We start from the raw sequence: 21,657 nt of genomic DNA on the forward strand, positions 1-21,657 counted from the left end.
CACAAGACAAGCATCACATCATTGTATGGCATTGGCCCTTCTTGTTTTGTGTCTTGAACATGAACTTGACCCTGTCCTGTCCTGTTCAGATACGTCTGAATGCTTTGCTGACAGCTCTCCCTTCCCCACTCTTAATCTCAAGCTTAACGTTCTTTCTGAAACTCAGTGCCCAAACGTTGACAACACAAACATGTGTCTGCATGCACAAAAAGGTAATAACATGTCCATTGAATGAGAATCATCATTTTTAATTGTAAGGTTGGTCCATGGGGATAACAGAAGCACAAGGGAAAAGATGGAAAACCAGTAATGAAACATTAGTAAGGAAGTGAACGTCATTTGTGAAGTTAACACGGTCCTCTCAAAAGGTACATGGACCTGACCTCCATCTTCCATTTGCTGTGGTACAGGTTCGCTAGCATGGTGGCCCTCCTCACTTGCACCTCTTACTTTCCCCTAACTTTCTTCAAGCCTCCACTCAAATCCCACCTTCTACAAGAGGCCTTTCTCTGTCTCCCCAGCTGCTTTTGCCATTCACTCAGAGATTTTCTCCTATCTACTCATGTACATTTTGCATGTACCTGTCTCCTTCGTTAGAATGTGAGCTCCTTGAGGGCATGAGCTGTTTTTAAAGTTTCTTTGTGTCTCCAGAGATTAGCATGATGCCTGACTTATAATGAATGCTTAATAAATTCATTTTGGTTCATCACTTGATATCCAATTTAAAACCATAATGTTATTTATCTTCCTTTACAAGGTTTCTCTTCAGAGCTTAAAGGAAGTTTGGAGATTATCCATTCCAATCCATGAATATTTATAGATGAGGAAACTGAAGGCCAGAGAGGGGGAGAGTCTTGGCCAAGGTATGTAGACCCAGCCAGTAAGTGTCAGAACTAGGACCTAAGCATCCTGTCTGGTCCAGTATACTTTCCACTACCCCCCCCCACCCCCCCACCCCCCATCCCCCCCTTAATAAAATCTAAAACACCTTCAAATGTCTAATGTCACAGAAGGGAGTGACTATTTTTCTTCAATTAGCAAAGCCCTAAAATGCTGAAAATCATTTCATTGAGAACTTGACCATCCTTTGAATGAGAGCCTCTTTCTCTCGTTCTTTGTTATTTCTCTTCTCTTTTGCCCTATTCTAGACTTTTATTCTTTGATTCATAGCCCTGGTACTTATTAATTCCTTCTTTAGTCTCTGTAGTCCTCATATAATTAAAGCTTCTAAGGTACCTATTTTAAGTTCCCTCTTCTAAACAGTTTCTGTGTTATTGTCTTGCCCCCCTTTCTCCCCCTTTTCTTTTGTGCATCAGCAATATGCAGGAGAGAGAATATAAATATTGTCCATTGTTAGGAATTTTCTTGTGTCCCTGATTGTGTAGTTCATTACAATATCCCCATGATTATTATTTCATTGGCCATGAAGTCTCCTCTCTGGGTCCATACCCTCCCACTCTTCTGAATTCTCCTATTCCTCTCCTCCTGAGCCTGGTTGTGGTCCATGGAGACTCAGCAATCAGTGGCAGACTAGTGCTTACATTCTCTAATGCAGATCATACCCATGGTAAGGCCCCCATCTCCCACTGCAGAATATCACTCTTCCCTGATGGGAGTATTCTTCAAGGGGACTGAATTGCCTGCCACTGAATTGAGATTTTTCTCTTTCATTCTCCCTGTTTCAGTCCCTCCCTGTACCTTCTTCCCCATTCTCTTGTAGGCTCTCTGAAAGGGAGAATCTTGGGAAATCTTAATTCAGAGCTTCGTCAATAATGCCAGTCTAAATGAATAAAAACTCCCAGTTCCAGAATATTTTAAAAGCATATGATTTCTAATACATATAGAAATTAGGTTGGCAAAGTGTGCAGGTTGTTAGAGTAGGTAGAGCTGCTGCAAAAATAAAAATTTGCTTTAGAGCTTTAAGGCCTATTTAAAAAAACAAACAAACAAACCACTTCTCACCACCAATGTGAGATGGGGAGGGCAAAAATTATCACTCTAATTTTATAGATGAAGACATGAAGGCTCATAGAGATTAAATGGACTTGTCCCAGGCATTTATCCCAGGCCACATGGGGTCCAAATCCAGTGTTTTTTCCATGCCATCACATCTGCCTCTCCCGGGCAGAATTGTGAAGGGGACAACACTCCCAATTTTTACCTAGCACCTGCAGCCCATTACTCTCTTTAGGCCTTCCAGCCTTCCAGGAACCAAAGCCTATTCTTCACAACATCCTGTGCTGTGTCAATTACCTTCCCATGGACCGAAGATGCAAACAGTCCACTCAAGCCTGCCCTCAGGTTGGGTTGTCCAGACCCATTCTCCCCTGGGTAATCCGGCAAAATAGCCAGTGCTGCCCTGTTAACTCCAAGCCAACCTTCAGCTTTAGCGCCACCAATGGGCACAATTGTGAAATTACTTTTTGAGCATTGCCAGCCTCCCTTTTCTGAAGTTCGAGCTCTGTTACCACCCAACTGTTCTCCCTTTAAAAGTCACTCAGGAAGGCCTCTGTCAAACTCATCTAATATGAGTGTGTTATCTCTAATGGGGCATCCACATTTTGACATATAAATCCTTGCATGGCTGGAGCTAAAAAAGAAATGAAACTTTAATTGCGAAATTTCAGGCATTTTGGAGGATGAGTGAAGGATATTAGGGGCAAGGAAGGCCCTTCTAGAGCTCCTGAAATCACAAGAAATAAGTGTATGCTTAAGTAATATACCGTAAACTTTGTTCAAACATCAATCTAAGTTAAGTGACCTGATAAAGTCATCCCTCTAGAGAGGAAAGGGATTCAAGTTGCTATTTTGCTGGGCAGAACACTAGAGGTTAAGTGACTTGCCCAGGGTCACATAGCTGTATTACGTCCATCAGGACCTGAATAGGGGTATGTTGCTGGCTCTAAGACCAGCTCTCTATCCATTGTTCCAAGTAGGCTTTCAAGTTTCAGCTGATAATTAACCTGTTAATTCTTCCCAAGAGTATTTGCATTTTAAAGCACTTTTGAATAACATAGTACTCTAACCCAAGGGAATGTATCTCTAACGGTGGAATTTTGGGCATTATGGCAGACTAGGGAGTTATTTGGTAGTAGACTGTTTTCCTCATATCATAAGAGAAAGGCAGCTGCCACCTATACCTTATAGCAACCCTACTATTAGGGGATCTTCTTTAGGAATAGATAAGGAGGATTTTTAGTTAACATATCAATTGTATGCCAAGTAGCTGCCACTAAAGTGATTTTTAAAAATTGTTCTCAAACATTCCATATTTTTCCTTAAAATATTACGTAACTAAGGACTGTGAAGAAAGGCAAATCCAGCCCTTGTCCGAAGGCACCATGGAAGTAAGTTGTGAAGAATATGCAGAATTTGGATAGGTAGAGAGGACATTCAAGATGGGACGCCATGAATAGCACCACATTGATGTGGTTACTCAGAGGAAGAAGGAGCTGAATGAATCAAAGATAATCATCTTACATGCCTGGTTGACTATGAAAATGCTGGCTCCTTTGACAGAAACAGGGAAATGAGGCAGGAAACCTGGTATGGGATTGGGAAATGGGAAAGTGGTGGTGAGGGAGTAGTTTGGTTTTTATACTTGTTGAATTGAACCAAATAAGCTAGATAATATTATCTTTGGGAACATTCACATTTTGCTTTTTTTTTTTTTTTATTCTTGCCCACCTACCTTTCTCCCAAGGGAAAAACAAAACAACCCAGGAAAAGCAAACAAAAACCCTTTCCTTCCTTTCCTTAATCTATCAAACCAAAGAGCCAAACACTTATGCCAACAGTGTACATAAACTGCCTCGTTTAAGGGGTGTGCATTACTGAATACCAAAGTGCTATGTTTCAGTTAGAAATGGTCTGCTGAAGAGGGACTGCACAGGCCTGTAAGGAGATTCAGAGTAGATATCAGCTCAATCATTTTTATTGCAAAACATCCAAATACTCCTCCTGCCAATATCAAGCCCCCCATAGAAATCTAACCAAACACCTAGTCTTTAAAAAGATACAAGTTAAGGGAAGGAAGAGATTATAAGGAAAGGCCATCTCTACCACTAATTTGTTTTTGCAATTCTTTTTTCTTATTCTTCCATAGTTAATAATGCAGGTCAGCCAGTCAGTCAACAAGTATTTAGTAATAACCTAATATGTACCAAGTACTGTGCTAAGCCCTGGAGAAACAAAGAAAGGCTGTAGGCAGTCCCTGCTCTCAAGGAACTCACAGTCTAATGGAGGAGGAGAACCTGTAAACAGCTATGTACAAAGATATAACATGATAAACTGGAGATAGTCAGTAGAGGGAAGGTACTAGCATCTAGTGGGGTCAGGAAAGGCTTTTCACGGAAAATGGGATTCTTTTTTTTAAGCTAAGAGTCAAGGGAAGCCAAGAGGCAGAGATGAAGAAGAAAAAGTAGTGGGAAACAGCCAGTAAAAATTCCTGGAGTCTGGAGATGAAATGTCTTGTTCAAGGAACAGCAAAGAGATCGGTATAGGTATCTCGGATCACAAATTATGTGTGTAGAGGAGTGTAAGGTGTAAGAAGACTAGAAAGGTAGTAGGGATGCTACCTGTGAGAAGGGCTTTGAATTCTGACGAGAGGATTTTATATTTGATTTTGGAGGTGAGAGGGAACCATTGAAATTTATTGAGTTGGGGGGTGGGATGGAGGGTTGACATAGTCAGACCTATGCTTTAGGAAGACCAGTTTGACAATTATGTGGCAGATGGACTAGAATAGGGAGAGACTTGAGGCAGGGAGACCAAGCAGGCAACTATTGTAATAGCCCAGCCAAGTTATGGTAAGAGTCTGTACTACCAGTTCTGTAATCATTAAAATGGTCACTTTAGGAGATGTGTAGGTTTTGTGGCATGGGCTTGTGCAACTGTCCTCACAGTGTGGTTCAGGGTCCTTCTAGGGTCCTCAAGACCTTTTTGGGGGTCTGTGAAGTCAAAACAATCATAATAATACTAAGGTCTTATTTGACTATTTAAATACTACTCCCTTTTCTAACTCCATGTCTGTGTGAGGCTGGATTTTTTTCATAAACTTCAACCAAAACAACATGAAAATAGACTGAATGCAGAAGCAGGAGAATCTAGTTGTCTTTTATTAAGCAAAAATACGTAAAATAAGGCCACTTATCCTCATTAGTTTTTTCATTTGTTTGTGAAATACAATTATTTTTAATAAAATATCTTATGTATATTAACATGTAATGGGTTTACTGTTATTATCTTTAAATGATTTAACATTTTAAAATTTTATCTTTCAATATCTAATATGATAAATATTAACAAATGTATCCCACATGAACAAAAGCACTTTGGGGTTCTCAGTAAATTATAAGAGTGTTGTGGGGTCCTGAGACCAAAAAGTTTGAAAACCATTGGTCTAGTGAAAATCAAATCAGAAAACCAATTTCAAATCCCTTTTCTAGCTGTGTGACCATAGTTGTCACATAACCTCTTGGAGCCTTTTTTTTCCATATTTGTAAAATGTAGATAATAACATTTGCACAAACAACCTCACAGGATTGTCGTCAGGAGAACCATTTGCAAACTCAATAGCACTATATCATTGTGAGTTCAATAAGATTGTTGGTTCCTGATTTTTGACCATATCATCATCAAAAAGAATTTATTAAACAACTATGTGATGTATTAGGTAATGTTCAGAATCATTCAATCTCACATTCATGCAAATATCCTTCCTAGAGGTTTCTCTGTACCTATTTGTATGCTTATTTTATTTTTACCTTTAGTGTACTTTTTAGTGATGGAAATATCAAAAAGAAGTTTTAGTGGCCTTCAAGGGAACATATTTTTTAGCAGAAGCAAAATGCTTTATGGCATAAAACGTACATGTATCTGTAGCAACACTAATAATTAGATTAATATTTATATTTCTGTTGTCAAGTGTAATCATTTCTGCATTTTACATAATTGCTTTATTATTGTTTTTGAAGTCATTAACTTCCCTGAGTAAATATGATTATACTTGATTTTTACAAGCATATTTGAATTTCCTAGGTCTTTATTTCTTAGCAGGGACCCCACCTAATTCTTTAGTGTTCAAGGCATTGGCTGTTAATTCAGATAACCAGTGATGATCCTTTTCAATCAAACTCTAGAGAGTACCCTGGTTGTGAATTTGCTATCTGTACTACCCTTCTGTGGACATTGGCTGCTGTTTGGGTTTCTGTTTTTAACATCATATAAAAGTACGTATGTATGTATGTGTGTATATATATATATATATATATAACATATATGTGTGTATGTATAAAGTATATACAAATGCTGAACTGACACTTTTAGCAGTAGATGTCAGAGAAAGAGAAGCCTGGAATCATGTTCTGCAAAGAGATGCCTGAAAAAAACAAATTGATTTTCAAGCATTTTACTTTACAATCTTCCTTTCTCAGTAGTTTTAAAGTGTGTGGGCATATCAAGACACATAACAAAAACGGTGTATGCCATTAGGAAGATTTATTCATTTCCAACAATGTAAAGGGAAAAGCATACAATTGTGGGTGAGAGGAAAGGAGAGAGACCTGAAGCAGACATCACCTGAGTGGGAAATTACACATCACACACACACACAGAGAATACTGCTCTGACAATTTAATTGTTTAATGGGAGGACTAACAAGGAATCCTTTCTAAAGTAATGGAACATAAAGGCTTCCTCGAGAAGTTAATATTCTGACTGCATTTGGTGGGTGTTTCCCCTTTGTGCTGTTCTGCCCTAACAGGCTCCTGGTGATTTGATGGGGGTGCGGTCACTGTATCTCTAATAACCATATCTGGAGAATGCCTTAGCCTGTGACCCCAGCCAATAAAGCAATAAATCCGAGGCCAAAATTGGCACCAGAGCAGTTGCTGACATCAGCTGGAATGCCTTGGCTGGCAACTCCTAGGACCACATCTTCCTGGGCTGGAGGCTGGGTGTTTGAGGGTCAGAGGCCCCTTGACTACCTTATCTCTCTCCTCTATTAGTTCCCTAGGACCAGGTTTTGGCAGTCATTTGTGCTGAGGGTGCAGCATTTCAGTGTGACCAGACTTCTTGCTAATAAAATGCATGCTGCTTCAGATGGTATCTTGTGAATTGACATCTTGAGGTAGCAGTCCTTCCTCCTCATATTTCCTTATCTCTGTACCTTACTCCATTCTTTGCTTTAATTAGATCTGGGCGTTTGTTGTCTGCCTGTTGGATATAGCGCCATCCGCCACAATGCATGCCACTCACAAAAATCAGCATTTCCAGCGATTCCAAAAATGTTCAAATTAGACTCAAAACCGTTCCCATTTTCTGAGCTTCCATACTAAAATCAAGATTTTTCTATTCATTACCGCTGTTATTTGGCTCTCTGAAACGTGTTTGCCCGACTCACACGCCTCAGAGGGAGATGAATGGCTTGGAGTTCAGCTTCCTTTCTTGTGGGATGCAGGTTCCTTTTGGCTTTAGAGCCTCTCAGGGGCCGTCGTTGCTCCTACTTGTGAAGTGAGATTTGTGTCTTTCAGTCAGGGAAAAGGCTTAGTAGGCAGAGTTCAAACCAACAGACTATTTTTAACACAAGCTTCATGTTCTACAGTTGTGGTTCCCACTTCTATTATCATTACTTATTCATGGTTATTTATTCCCACATAGCATGACCCTTTACAGTAACAGGCTCAGCAAAACAACCTCTTAGAGAAAAAACAAAACAAACAAACATCCAAATCCAAGCTCCACACTGACATCAGGAGACAATAGCCCCGCTCCCCTTGTTATGTGTGGCACTAGAATTGGTACCTGTGGGAGCAGCAGTTCCTATTAGTCACTGAATGCCGGTGTAACGGGATGGGATGTGGCATCTCAGGAAAGGCACAGGAGACACAGGCGGCTGAACTGAAGAGGCAGGAGAGATTATGATCTATGAAAAAGGAGGGGGATGGAACAGGAAGGGAAGAGACAAACAAAGGTAGATTTTAAAGGTTTTATTCTTTGAAACTCAGGAACGATCCAGGACAACCCATTTAAACCAGGCCCCACTTACTTGGACAGGATTCTCAGAGTGTGGGCCTTTTAATTAAGTAGGCCTTAATTTTAAAATGCTTTGTAGTCATACCTATATCCATGGTTAGGGTCTGTATCTGACTCAAAGCAGATTCTGAATAAATACTGGTTGATTGATAAAGCTACAGAATACCAATCCACAAGGAATTCATGCTGCTTTCACTGCAGAATCTTTTATTTTTTCCTTTATACCTTAGCAAATGGGATGTCCATGTATCTAGGAAGGTTCCTAGGGATCACCGCAGATCTCGAGCTGAAAGGGACCACAAATCGTTTGATCCAGCCCCCTTATTTTAAAGATGAGGGAACTGAGGACCGGAGATGTGGAGTGATTTGCCCAAGGATAAGATTTCAGAGTTTGAAGCCTGCCTCAGAATCTGAATAAGAATCCCTGCTACAAAATAACCGACAAGTAGCCTTTGCCTGAAGACCTCCAGGAAGATGGAACCCACCAGCTCTGGAGGCTGCCCATTCCACTTTGGAATAGCTGTAATTGGTAGGGAGTTTATTTTTACATCAAGCCTAATTTTGCCTCTGTGATTTTTGCCTATCATTCTTCATTCTGGCTCTGGTGCTAAACCGAACAAATCTAAATATTCTTCTACATAACAACTCATCAAAAATACAATGACAGTTATCATATCCTTTCTAAATCTTTTTTCTGGGCTAAACATCCTTAGTTCTTTAATCCAGTTTTCATGTGGTATATATTTGAAGTCCTTCTGTATCCTTAACACTTATCTTTGAACACTCTCCAGATTATCAATGGCCTTCCTAAAATGTGATACACATAAATTAACACAATGCTCCAAATGTGGTATGTCCAGTGCAGAGTACACCAGGACTATCAGTGTGGGAGAGTGGGTAGGGTGCTGAACTTAGTATGTAGAAGTCCATGGTTCAAATCCCATGTCAGATATTTCCTAGCTGTGTGATGCTAGGCAAAGACTCTGAGCCTCTCTGTACCTCAGTTTCTTCACATGGACAATGTGCTTGATAATTTCTAAGGTCTCTTTTCAGCTTTAAATTTATGATCCTATGACTTTCTTATTCTTGGACATCATGTCTCTCAGTGTAACCCAAGACTACCTTCACTTTCTTAGCTGCTAGAGCATACTGTTTGAGTAGCTAGGGGGTGCAGTGGATAGAATGCCCAGCCCACAGTCAGGAAGACTTATCTTCCTGAGTTCAAATCCAGCCTCAGACACTTATGAGCTGTGTGACCCTGGGAAAGTCACTTCACCCTGTTTGCCTTAGTTTCCTCATGTGTAAAATGAGCTGGAGAAGGAAATGGCAAATCACTCTAGTATCTTTGCCAAGAAAACCCCAGATGGGGTCACAGAGAGTTGGATATGACTGGACAGAGCACACTGTTTACTCCTATTAAGCTTAGCATCCAGGTGATAGTCCTGGTGTACTTTGCAGTGGTCATACCACATTTAGATTGTTGCATTAATTTATGTATATCACATTTTAGGAAGGACATTGATAATCTGGAGAATGTCCAGAGATAAGTATTAAGAATAGAGAAAGACTTCAAATTTATACCACATGAAAACTGGATTAAAGAACTAGGGATGTTTAGAACTATGGAGAAAAGATTTAGAAGGGATATGATAACTGTCATAGTATTTTTGATGAGCTGTTATGTAGAAGAATATTCAGATTAAAACACGTACGTCTCTTGTATAGGGGAAGTACAATATAGAATTATAGAATACAGAATTATATAAAACCTGTTAAGTTAGAACCAGGAGTCAACTTTGAATCCTAACTGTTTAGCCAGCAGATTAACCTTTTCTAAGACTGTGTCAGCCGAGAGACTGATAAATCTGCATTTATTCTTTTATTCAAGTCATTGGTAAAAAATGTTAAAACGGCACAGGACCAAGTACAAATCCCAAATACACTCCCCTGGAAATATCCTTTCAAATTGATATTGAAGCATCAATGACTACTCTTTTGGTCTGACCATTTAATTCTTTCCAAATTCACCTAATTTTACTATTACCTGACCCATATCTTTCCACTATTTCCACTAGAATAGATGCCCCAAAACATAAAAGACCATTAGTTGATTTTTAAAGTCCCTTCTAGTACTGTGATTTTATAAAGGACTAGATTATTATTTATTATTGTGATTATTCCCTATTTAATTGATTAGCCTCACAGTCTGTAATAAAAAAACAAAGTAGCTGAAAAATATATCTTATGTGTATATATCTACACAAGGTGGCCTGTCATATTAACCCATTAACATGGATATTTTGGACAAATACTACAGATGGATCATGGGCTAGGCTAGGAAATGAGGAGAAAAAGAATGGGCTGGGTTGCACTTGGGAATTTTTGCAGTGCCTTTAATGATCCTAAGCCATTCATTATAGATAAGTTTATCTTTGAATACCAGTATTCTAACAGTGATGCTATTGGGTTGCAAATAATGGATTGCCATGATTGCAGAAGAATTATAATGACCAATAATCTAAAGGTTGAGAAGATGGGTGGTCAGTAGAAGTAGATTGTCACATGTCATTAATGCTGAAAAAAAAGAGGGATATAAAAGACATTGCTGAGGATATTTATGACTAGAAAAGGAAGTGGGCCTATCACAGAGCAAGAATAAAAAACAAAAGATGAAAGGCCAGAATAGGACCCATGTACTAAAGGACAAAAAAGGCTTCTAGTACAAAGGGTAGAACCTTTGTGGGAGGATTTCTGGGAAAACACAGAGAAGATTGATGAAAATGAGAAGACATTCTGATCTGCATTGGTGAAATCATAGTCAACAAAATCTCAAAGTATCAAAGTAAATGATCAATCAGAGAAAAGCAAAATGACTTGGCTAAAGTGCTGAGAGAGCTAATGCTCAATCCAGTGCTTTTGATGATTTTGTGTTTATCTTGAGCACTGCATTGTTGTGGGCAGATGTCACTGTCATTAACACTGGTGATACCAATGGTTCACCATGTGCTCCAGACCTGTCTGGCATGTGCTCTCACCTTTCCCTCTTAGTCTGTTCATCACTATGCAGACCGCTGTCAGATCCAATTCAGTTCCCCAGAACACCACTAAGCCTCTTAAGTCATCATCCCATGACCAATTCAAAATCTGAATTCATATCTAAATACCTTGGGTATTTATCATTTAATTAACTTTCAATAACAATTTTGTTGTTATTCAATCATTTTATAGTTGTGTCTGATTCTTCATGACCCCATTTGGGGTTTTCGTGGCAAAGATACTGGAGTGATTTGTCATTTCCTTCTCCAGCTCATTTTACAGATGAGGAAACTGAGGCAAACAGGGTGAAGTGACTTGCCCCAGGGTTACACAACTAATAAGTGTCTGAGGCCAGATTTGAACTCAGGAAATGAGTCTTCTTGACTCCAGGCCCGGCACTCTATCCACTATACCATATATATACACACACACACACACACACACACACACACACACACACATATACACACACACACACATATAAACATATATATGGATGGATGTATATATGTACACACATATAAACATATGTATACATATATGCATTATATGTGTATGCATGTATATGTATGTTATATATATTATAATTTCTAGCGCTTATATATAAAACTCTAAAGTTTACAAAGCACTTTACATTTGTTATCACACTTGACACTCAAAACAACCTTATGAGGTCAGTGCTGTTATTATCCTCAAAATCACTTGACTTACCCAATATCACACAGCTAGTGAATATGGAAGGGAAGATTTCAATTGGGTCATCCTACTGACTCCAAGACTAACACAAATGCTGGGCTCTGAAGAGAAGGTTAAGTACAAAATGTCATGAAACATACTTTACATGGTAAGATACCACAAACATGCATTGATCATTTTCTGGTGCTAATTTACTTTTTAATTTTTATTAAGAAACAACATGATGAGTGAAAAGAGAACTAGGCTAGGGATTAGAGGAATTGGTTTCTAATCTTGTCTTTTTATCAGCCTTGAGGCCTTGGACCACTCATTTACTCTCTCTAATATTTCCTCATTAGTAAAGGGACAATTATGTTTGCTTTCCTAACTCAAGAGATTTCTACGTGGCATTGTGGATATAGCCTGAACTTGGAGTCAGGAAGACCTGAGTTCAAATCCTGCCTCAAATTCTTACTAACTATGTAACCATGGGCAAGTCCCTCACTCAGCCTCATTCTCCTCATTTGTAAATAATGATAGCACATACCCCCAAAGGGTTATTGTAAGGGTCAGATGAGATAACACATGTCACATATGGTGCACTTTAAAGCACTATATCATTTGAGTTATGATTACTGTTATTTGGATCAAATTAGATAATGTATTTGGAAGCAGTTTGCAAACTATAAAGCACTATACAGATGTACTTTTTGTTATTGTTTATCCATTTATAAAATAGCTATGTCTTGTAAATATTAGACTCTCAATAAAAATTTGTTGAGCTAAACTGAATTACTCAGGTTAAAGTACAATTCATTGCTGAAAACTTTTTTTTCTCCCTAAATGACTAAGGTGGTGCTTACACATGCAAAATAAAGTAGAAAATTACAGTAATTATCTGTGTAATAATTCAGACTAATAAACCTTGTATTTCCCAGAAATATCCAGATAATCCAAGCAAAGGGTCTGAGGGAGTGTTCTTGGCTTGAACTCACATCAAGGTAACTATTCCAGTTCCCTGTTCCACCTTAACTAATAGTCACTAGGGAATCAATCACTCACTCAATCAATCAATAAACATTGATTAAGCACCTACTATATGCCAGGCATATAAATACTAGGAATACAAAATGAAGCAAATGATAAGCCCTTCCCTCGAGGAGTTTGCAATCTAATGAGGGAGACAACACGCAAACAAATATATACAAAGCAAGTGATACACAGGACAAACAGGAAATAATTAATAAAGGAAAAGCACTACAATTATGAAGGGTTTGAGGAGGCTTTTTGTGAAAGACAGGAGTTTAATCGGGAACTAAAGGAGGCCAGGGAGCTAAGTAGTCAGAGTGTAGGAGGGAGAGCATTTCAGGCATGGGGAAACAGCCAGAGAAAATGTGCAGCACCAAGAGATGGAATGTCTTATTTGTGGAACAGCCAGGAGGTCCGAATCACTGGATTGAAGAGGATGTGGAGGGGTATAAAGCCTAAGACTGGAAGGTAGGAGGAGGCTAGGGACTTTGAATGCCAAACAGAGCATTTTGGAGTCAGTAGGGGGCCACTGGAGTTTACTGAGTAGAGGTGAGACACCACTTGACCTGTGCTTTAGGAAAATCTCTCTAGTGACTGAATGGAGAATGGATTGGAGTGGGGAGAGACTTGAGGCAGACTGGCCCACCAGCAGGCTACTGCAATAACCCAAGTGTGAGGTGATGAAGGCCTGCACTAGAATTGTGGCAATGTTGGAGGAGAAAAGAGAGATGTTGCAAAGGTGAAATCTACAGACTTTGGCAACAGCTGAGATATGGTAGGTGAGAGATAGTGAGGAATGGAGGACAACTCCTAGGTTGGGAGTCTGAGGGTCTACAAGGATAGTGTTACTCCTGACAGCAATAAGGGAGGTAGGAGGTGGGGGAGGCCCTAGGGGGAAAGAGAATGAGTTCTGTTTTGGACATAGTGAGTTGGACATCCAGCCTAAGAGGTCTGAAATGGAACTGTAGATTTGGGGTTGGAAAATGGAGTATATACGGGCTCCTGTTGCAGAGGTTAAGAGTTGTCTTTGGGACATTTAATATAAACCAGAGCTGCATGTTTTCTTATGTGCCAAAGCATTTGTAAATCTTCCTCTAGAAATGGTATACACTGTCTCTTGCTTTTGATAAAAATTGTTCAGTTCCATTTCTGTTCACATCTTGTTAAATCTTTTAGCATTCTATGTAAGATATATGCCCCAGGTAGTATTCTCCATCTTAGTATAAAGTAGCCTGGGTGTGGCATAGACACCCAACTTTTGCTCTCTGGGTTGGCTTTGCTCACTAAAAACTGCATTCATGCTGGCAGATCTAGGCTGTCATTTCTCTCTGTCTCTCTGTCTCTCCCCACCCCCCATCTCTCTCTCTGTCTCTCTGTCTGTGTCTGTGCCTCTGTCTGTTTGTCTCCTAGAGGTAACTTTGGTTGAGGGAAATAGACCACAGCCTACGTATTAGAGATCCTGAGCCCCTACTGATGTACTTCCCATTTATACAAAATCAATCAGGATACCATGACTTCTTAAACAGAATATATTAACTAAAGGCAAAATCAGGACTAATCATAATATTTACTTAATAGAAGGCAAAGGGAAAAATAATCAAAACATTACATCTGCCCATAAACATTCTTCCACCAATGCATGGAGTTTCCTTGGGGCATGCATGCATGGAAACTGAGTAGGGAAGCATATGAGTGGGGAACCCAGGTGCCCAGGGTAACTGCTAACTCTGGACTGTAGATCATGATATCCTTGGTCCTTTCAGAAACAATAGGCACCATGTGGAACTGCTTCTCTGCTATAGCTGCTCAACTGCTGGTCCTCACTGTTCTCTTGCTGGTCAGAGGAAGAAAAAAGGTTCCTCCTTTGCTCTTCAGCCAATGAAGCACTGACAAGATCATTTGTTTTTCAAGCCACCCTTACAGGGTACTGAGAGAAAGTCTTATGCGCTTGCAGTGACAAGTAGTTCTATTAAAGTTTGGAGAACTGCCAAGCTCCTCAGACCTACAAAGAGTAGAGGATACTGCTACCCCAAGCCACAGGAAAGCCTAACTCACAACAAAATAGAAGCAAAGCCTGTCTTTCCTCCTCAGTTTCTACTTCTCAATAAGAGAGGACAGCACAGGAACAAGACAGGTATCTTTGAGGGATTTCCCTTCTCTCAGGTTGTAGATAGATCTAGAGATCAATAATCTTTAATATTTCTTCACACAGTAGCAGGATTCAGCTCTTTTCCAAAGAGTTTCCAGTAGCTGCTCCAGATTTCCTTTAGCCAATCAGAAAGCCAATGACTGTCTTCCAAACAGCAGATTCCCAGTTAGAGAGTCAACTAAATCATCTGGAAGCCTATGTCTTTTGTTCCTGGCTTCTTGTGGCCTCTCCTAAGCTCAGCTTACTCTCCTGCTTTTTCTTTTACTTATCTCTTCCAATACCTTCTTTTCCTGGTAGCTTCTCATATCTTTCAATGCCTTTCACTCATCTTTACCTTATGAGGTAAAACTCAAAAATCCACCTTTCATCCAAGTATGAATCCAGCAATTGTTATACAAGCTTATCATAATCTCCAAGCATTTCTTTGATAAATAATTGTCAGTTATAATCCTTAAAACTCTAAAAACAGTCACATGCAAATGATGTACCACAATGCCTAACAATCATTGTTATCTTAGTCATTGCTCTGCCTTCAAAGAGGTCTTCTCACTACATTCATATGAGGCCCCATTCTTTATCTGAGTCTCAGAACATTCTTTGCAGAACAGAAGACTGACTCAATCTCTTAACATTTTATCTGGAAGATTGTTTCTTTACAAGTTGATTTTCATAATTTTTTTATACTTAATGTTCTTTCATCTGCCTCTATCAGTAACCAAACTCTTTGCGTAACAAAAGGGCAGTACCTTACATAAACGATATGAGTCTAGGGAATGTGATTATCTTTGTTTAATCCATTTGCCCTTCACTGGTATCTCATACAATGCCATTCATGTATCTGGTCATTCATTCATTTGATAATGATGATGATAATTAAAACTATCCCATTCTAAAATCCTTACCACTGAACTTGATGTTAATGTATGTTATTGAAAAACACTTGTGGAAATTTTTGAAAAATTTTCCAAGACATGGAAGGGTTTGACTTGCTATTAAATATCTAAATCCATGTCAAATTATTTAACTTCTCCATTTTTTTTAGCCATTTAGCTTTTATCATTCTTATTGCCCCTCTGGGAAGCTCTTGCTGGATGTTTTCTTGTTGAATTGCTAGTGAAATTAGGCATAACAATTTCTGTTGGGGATAACTGGTAACTTACTAGTACCAGAGTATTCCAAGACCTCTAATTATTAAAAACTCCCTTTAGCTTTCCTTGGGATGACATCCCCTTGTTGAAAATCAGTTGACTTATTTGCTTTTGCTTTGCTACAAGCATCCAAATAATGCTAAAATGTACTCATTCTAACTATTAATAAAGCATAGAACCTAAAGCTTCACTAAAGTAATTTGACTTTCATTAATTAGGTCACCACAAAAAACTCAAGTGAAACATCTTAGTCTGACCACTTTCAGCTTATCCAATGGAGAATACAGTAGCAGTTCTTCCTATCTGTAGAAGCAATCATAATCTTATTATAGAATAATAATAATAATAATAGCTAGCATTTATATGGCTCTTTAAGGTTTGCAAGCATTTTATAGATATGAACTCATTTGATCCTCACAACAACCTTGTGAGGTAGGTGCTATTTATTATCCCCATTTTACAGATGAGGAAACTGAGACACATATAGGTTAAGTGACTTGCCCAGGGTCATACAGCTAGTAAGTGCCTGAGGCTGGACTTGAACTCAGGTCTTCCTGACTCTAGGTCCATTGCTTTATCCACTGTACTATCTAGCTTCCTATTGCATGAAGTAAGGCCTTAAATTCCCGACAACATTATCGCCTGCTAAAGGACTTCAAGCAAAAGCTTGAACTAGTTGGAGATCTTGTAGAGGTGGCTCCTGTTCAGTTACGGGTTGGACGAGATGGCCTCTGAGATTCCTTCCACCTTTGAAATTCTTTGATTCCTACTGACCTTGCAACTTACAGAACTTTTACCTACAAGATCACCAAAATATGGCAAGATATGTCTAAATAATGTGTTTCACTTGATAAATATATTATTTGATATTTGATAAATATATTATTATCCATGTTCAAATTTAAGAGATAACTTTCCTATGTTCCTACTTTCAGTTTTTTTTTTTTTTCAAAGAGAAAAGGAAAATTCCCTTCTTAGTCCTGTGGGGTTGATCTTGACTGATGCTCTATCTTTCCCAAGTGAAGAACTTACTACTGGCAGAACCGAGGCTGGAATCAGGATCCCCAATGCAGAAAGACTTTAAAAGCCATAGGCAATGACTTGTACAATGAATTATAAATTTACTGAAGTGAAAGGATTTTTAAAAGAAAATTTGCCCAAATTAGGAGGAATCAGACTATCTCATTATAAACAAAATATGTGGGCTCCTAGTAGGGAAGGAATAGTGAAAATATTCCATATCTGAAAGGGTAGTATTTAGAAGAAGTTATGCCCTTGATGCATCGAAACTAGTTTATGATCTAAATTATTCATAGAAGAGAAAATTAGATCATTTACTTATTCTTTCTCCAATGTTTTCATGTACTGAGAATTCTCTCTTCCATTGGCCAGTTAGTTTTCAAAGAAAAGAGGAAAAAGGAGGGTTGGGTAGACAAGCAATAAGGGAAGGTAGAATAAAGAACCTAGAGAATATATTCACCTGGACATTTGAGTCCCTTGCTCCAAAATTGTTTACATTTTTTTCTGTCATTAGCTATTTCCTTTCTGTTATTTGAGTATTGCATTGTTATTCTGTTCTCCAAGTGAAATACAGTGATACCTCAATTGAAGAATCCCTTGGAGATGAACTTCCTTTAATAGAAAGTCAGTCAGTAAAAAACAAATAAAAAACAAACCAATCCTTCAAAAGTCAGGTGAAGCAGAGCTGCCTGTGTTTGCATGACAATAATTACACACACAGCTTCACTTTTCCTAGCCTGACCAACGGTAATTAATGTGGGACAAATCCTAGGCAAGGTTGTAATATTTTCTTTTTTTCTTTTTTTTTCTTTTTGGTTGTAATATTTTCAAAGTTGTCTTTGTTCTTCAGTTTCTTCTTTCTTCACCCTTCCACCCATACTCCATTGCCACTTTCCCCCATAAAAAAACAAACAAACAAAAACCCCAAACACAAAATCTCACCTTGTAGGCTCCTTACGCTCTTCTGATTTCTCACCACTTTCCCCAATTAGGATAGGGAAGGACCTGGTAGCTGGTCATTTTTACCCTTACTGATGGATTATTGTCAAGTTAATCAACCAAAAGCACCTTCACATTAATGAGCTAGAGTCCCTGGATAGATTTCAGGAGGTCTGGGAACTGGGGAAGAAAAAAATAGTTATCTCTTCTATATTGTGAGGTGGGGGTTGTGGGGGGTGGGTAGGTTAAGGGTACACAGCACCCCTGCAATCTGGAAAATCCATGTAAAATTTTTGACACTCCCTTTGTACCAGAGAAGAGCTTTTTTTCTTTTTCTTTCATGGGGTGTTTACAGTACCTTATTGTCAAATTTGGGTTAAATATTTGGTCACAGGCTCTGCGCTGTCTGCTGGCCTTTGCGTGTTGTCTTCGGCTTCCACAAAACTCCTCCCAAATTCCCATTTAATTTCTTATACTGACCCTCAATATATCAAAACTGTGATGGGGAAAGTTGTGATGTGGAAGGGATAACTGTATTATATTTTTATTTTCTCTAGCCTCTAACTGAAAGATAGGCAGATCATTATTCTAAGAAGAGGTTCACAGGTTCAGCAGACTGCCAAGAAAGGGCCCTGACACAAAAACACTCAAGTGGGCTCAACTTGGCAGGTCCTATAAGTGAGCCTGATTCCATCCTTTCAGAACAATTTTGATCAGCATCCAGCATCTTCCTCAGGGAAAGCTGGTTAAAGCTGCTGGAGCCCGAGGCCCTGGAGATCCTGGGAAGAGAGAACCCATGTTGTCCCTCGTTGTGTTCTTCCAAGGCTTTGAGCTCCTTTTGCCCCAGCTCAGTCTGTCTACCAGAGATTCCCTTTCCCTTTTCCTCTACCCCCCCTACTTTGTTGCCTAAGATTGATCTCTCTCCTTTACCTCCATTATCCTTCACCCAAACCTTGCCGTTTCCTACCTCTGCCCCAAGCCTTACAAATACACATCTTAAGGCGTATTTTGGCATATTTGACAACTGGTTTTAGTGGGTATTTAATAGTTTGTCATACTAACTCTTCTCCACCTGCCTACAGACTTATTTAATTTCTGTAATATATTCCTATTCTGCTTATATTATTTCTTCCTCTGATTATGAAGTTTCATGAATGCATTCCTTGGTTAAAGAAAGTATCAGGACACTAGAAAAACAGTGGTTGCCAAGAGGTGTTCGAGACACCTGCCATGACATGGGCAGCTACCTGGATATTGCTACCATTCAGAACCTCTGGGTTCTACTCCCAGCTTTGCAACTGGCTGCCGCTGTGACTTTGGAAAAATCACCTTTCCTCTCTGGCCCTTGATTTCCTTCTCTGTAAAAAAAAGGGGTTTGAACTAAATGCTGAAGGTCCCTTCCAGTTCTGAATTCTAGGAATGATTCCTTTCAGTAATAATAATTTCCAGTAAAGAGGGATAGGGAAGCAGCTTTCTTTCATTCTCTCTCTCTCTCTCTCTCTCTCTCTCTCTCTCTCTCTCTCTCTCTCTCACACACACACACACACACACAAACACACAGCTTTGAGCAGTAGCAGTTATAACCAATGACCTCCTCTATAACTGTGTTCAGTCACCCCAAAAGGGTGACTATAGTGACCAGATTTTTATTTTTGCTCAGGCTGGGCACCCTCCCTTCCATCAAGGCTTTCTCCCAGCACAGTGGCACTATCAGATGCCTTCTTCCCCACTGTTGTGATTTGTCTCAACATATTGCCTACATTAATTAGGAAACTCAAGTCCATGACCAACTGTGCACATACAGAACAAAACTGGTTTGGTGACCCAGCAATGTAGAAGACCAGGCCTAACTGAGAAGCCCAGGAACTGGAGTCAGAAGGCCTGGCTTTGAGACTCAGATCCAACACTTAGTTACTTACTAAGCCAGTGACCAATGAGTCATTTAGGCTGTCATCTTCCTCATTTGTAAAATAAAAATAATACTATTCACCTTCCAACATTATGAGGAATAAATGAAATAATATCCATAAAGAGCTATATAAATGTCAGCTATTTATTGATTTGATTTAATGTACAATGGTAGTGCTGGTGAACTAGGGCCAGGTTAAGTACTTTTTTATGAATGGCTCAATTTATGAATGAGTAGTTCATTTACCCTAGTCCATATGTACTGCATAACGGAATGCCTGGAATTTTCCAGTTCTGGTTTTTGGTTTTTGTTTGTTTGTTTTGCTTTTTTGGGGGGGAGAGGGCAGGGGAGAGAAAGCATAACTATGATGTCATCTGTTTTGAGAACTCCTGGTATGGAGATGCCCCCCACCAGATACAAACAGACAACTCACGTGCAATTTATAGTCTCCAGGAAGTTGCCTAGGGAACTGAGAAATTGAAAAAAAGATTTGCTCATAGGCACACAGCTAGTAAATGTCAGAGGCAGGATTTGAACTCAGGTCTTTCAGACTCCAGGGCTTTCCCTTTGTCCATGACTACCATGCTACTTCTCCAATCCTGGTTATGCACATTTAATATATTGCAGATACTGAAGTCCTAGGAGTTTAAGTGACTTCTCCATACTTTGTAGAAATGCTATGTTTGGGCACAGCCTAGAGCTCTTTAAGCTGCCCTGTGTTGTTTCATTAATGAGACTTTAACTGAACATCCCTGCTCCTCCCTGAATCTACAGTCATGGAGAAAATGTATTTTATTCTTTCTTGGGCTAATTATTAAGTACTAAACAAAAGAGGAGGGATGATCACCCAAATGAGCTTGTACAGGAAAAGCTAACAATTGCTGAGCATCAAATGCTTGTGTGAAAGACTGTCTGGTCACATTGATAGGTACACTGGTATTATTCTTACCTACGTAATAGAGCTGTTCAGAACATGGAATCCTTCCATTTTCCATTTCAATTCTAGGCATTTATCTTCCAGGAGCTGCAGCGTGCATGCAGTGTAAATGCTTTTGTATCATTTTAAAGCCTTTGTTGTTTTTGACTGCAGCCTTTGCAAATCATATTTAATTTTGTTTACCCAGAATGACAACGAAATGTTTAAAAATATATATTCTATTCACACTTCACACTCTTATAGTAACAGACGAGCCTTATGTACTTCTGTCCTCTGAGGAAGCTTATGGTGAAACATTATGAATAATTAAAAATGATGGTATTTACTCCAAGAGAAAAATAAATCTTTTAGAAATCTCTGCCTGAAGAAAGCTTTACAATCAGGTACCATATTTCCTTATAAATAAATTTCAAGTCTTCCCAAATAACAAGGGATTGCATATAGTTAGATATCAATGAGATCAATATACTATACTAATGAAATCAATAAGCCATTTGATTATAAAGGTGGGAAGACTGTGGTTTTGGTTTCTTTCCTGATTCAGTGAGCTAACAAGTGAGTACCCATTGTCAACTGGGGACCTAGAATTGCATTAAGAACTGCGGTATGAACAAGAAGCATAAAATCTACCCTCATGGAGTTTACACAGAGAATTTAATTCCAAACTCTCCAGAATACAGAAAATTCACTTTTTAAAAATTTTTTCTTAAAGAAACAGGAGGGGTATATGTTTGTATATGTTGACAATTTGACATCTACTGCTTTATTTCTTGGTTATCTA

The 21,657-nt window shown here is 39.0% G+C and overlaps 1 long non-coding RNA gene across 1 annotated transcript in view; it reads left to right on the plus strand.

The window, feature by feature from the left end:
• Window positions 1-770: 770 nt before the first annotated feature.
• The window catches only part of LOC114049567, a 33,586-nt gene continuing 12,699 nt past the window's right edge, over window positions 771-21,657 (plus strand). Inside the window, exon 1 of the long non-coding RNA XR_003569876.1 lies at window positions 771-863. This is a non-coding gene — a long non-coding RNA (uncharacterized LOC114049567). The remainder of the gene's footprint in view (window positions 864-21,657) is intronic.

Source organism: Vombatus ursinus, unplaced genomic scaffold (assembly GCF_900497805.2).
Source record: "Vombatus ursinus unplaced genomic scaffold, bare-nosed wombat genome assembly UNPS02014798.1, whole genome shotgun sequence".
In the NCBI taxonomy this organism is placed as follows: Eukaryota; Metazoa; Chordata; class Mammalia; order Diprotodontia; family Vombatidae; genus Vombatus; species Vombatus ursinus.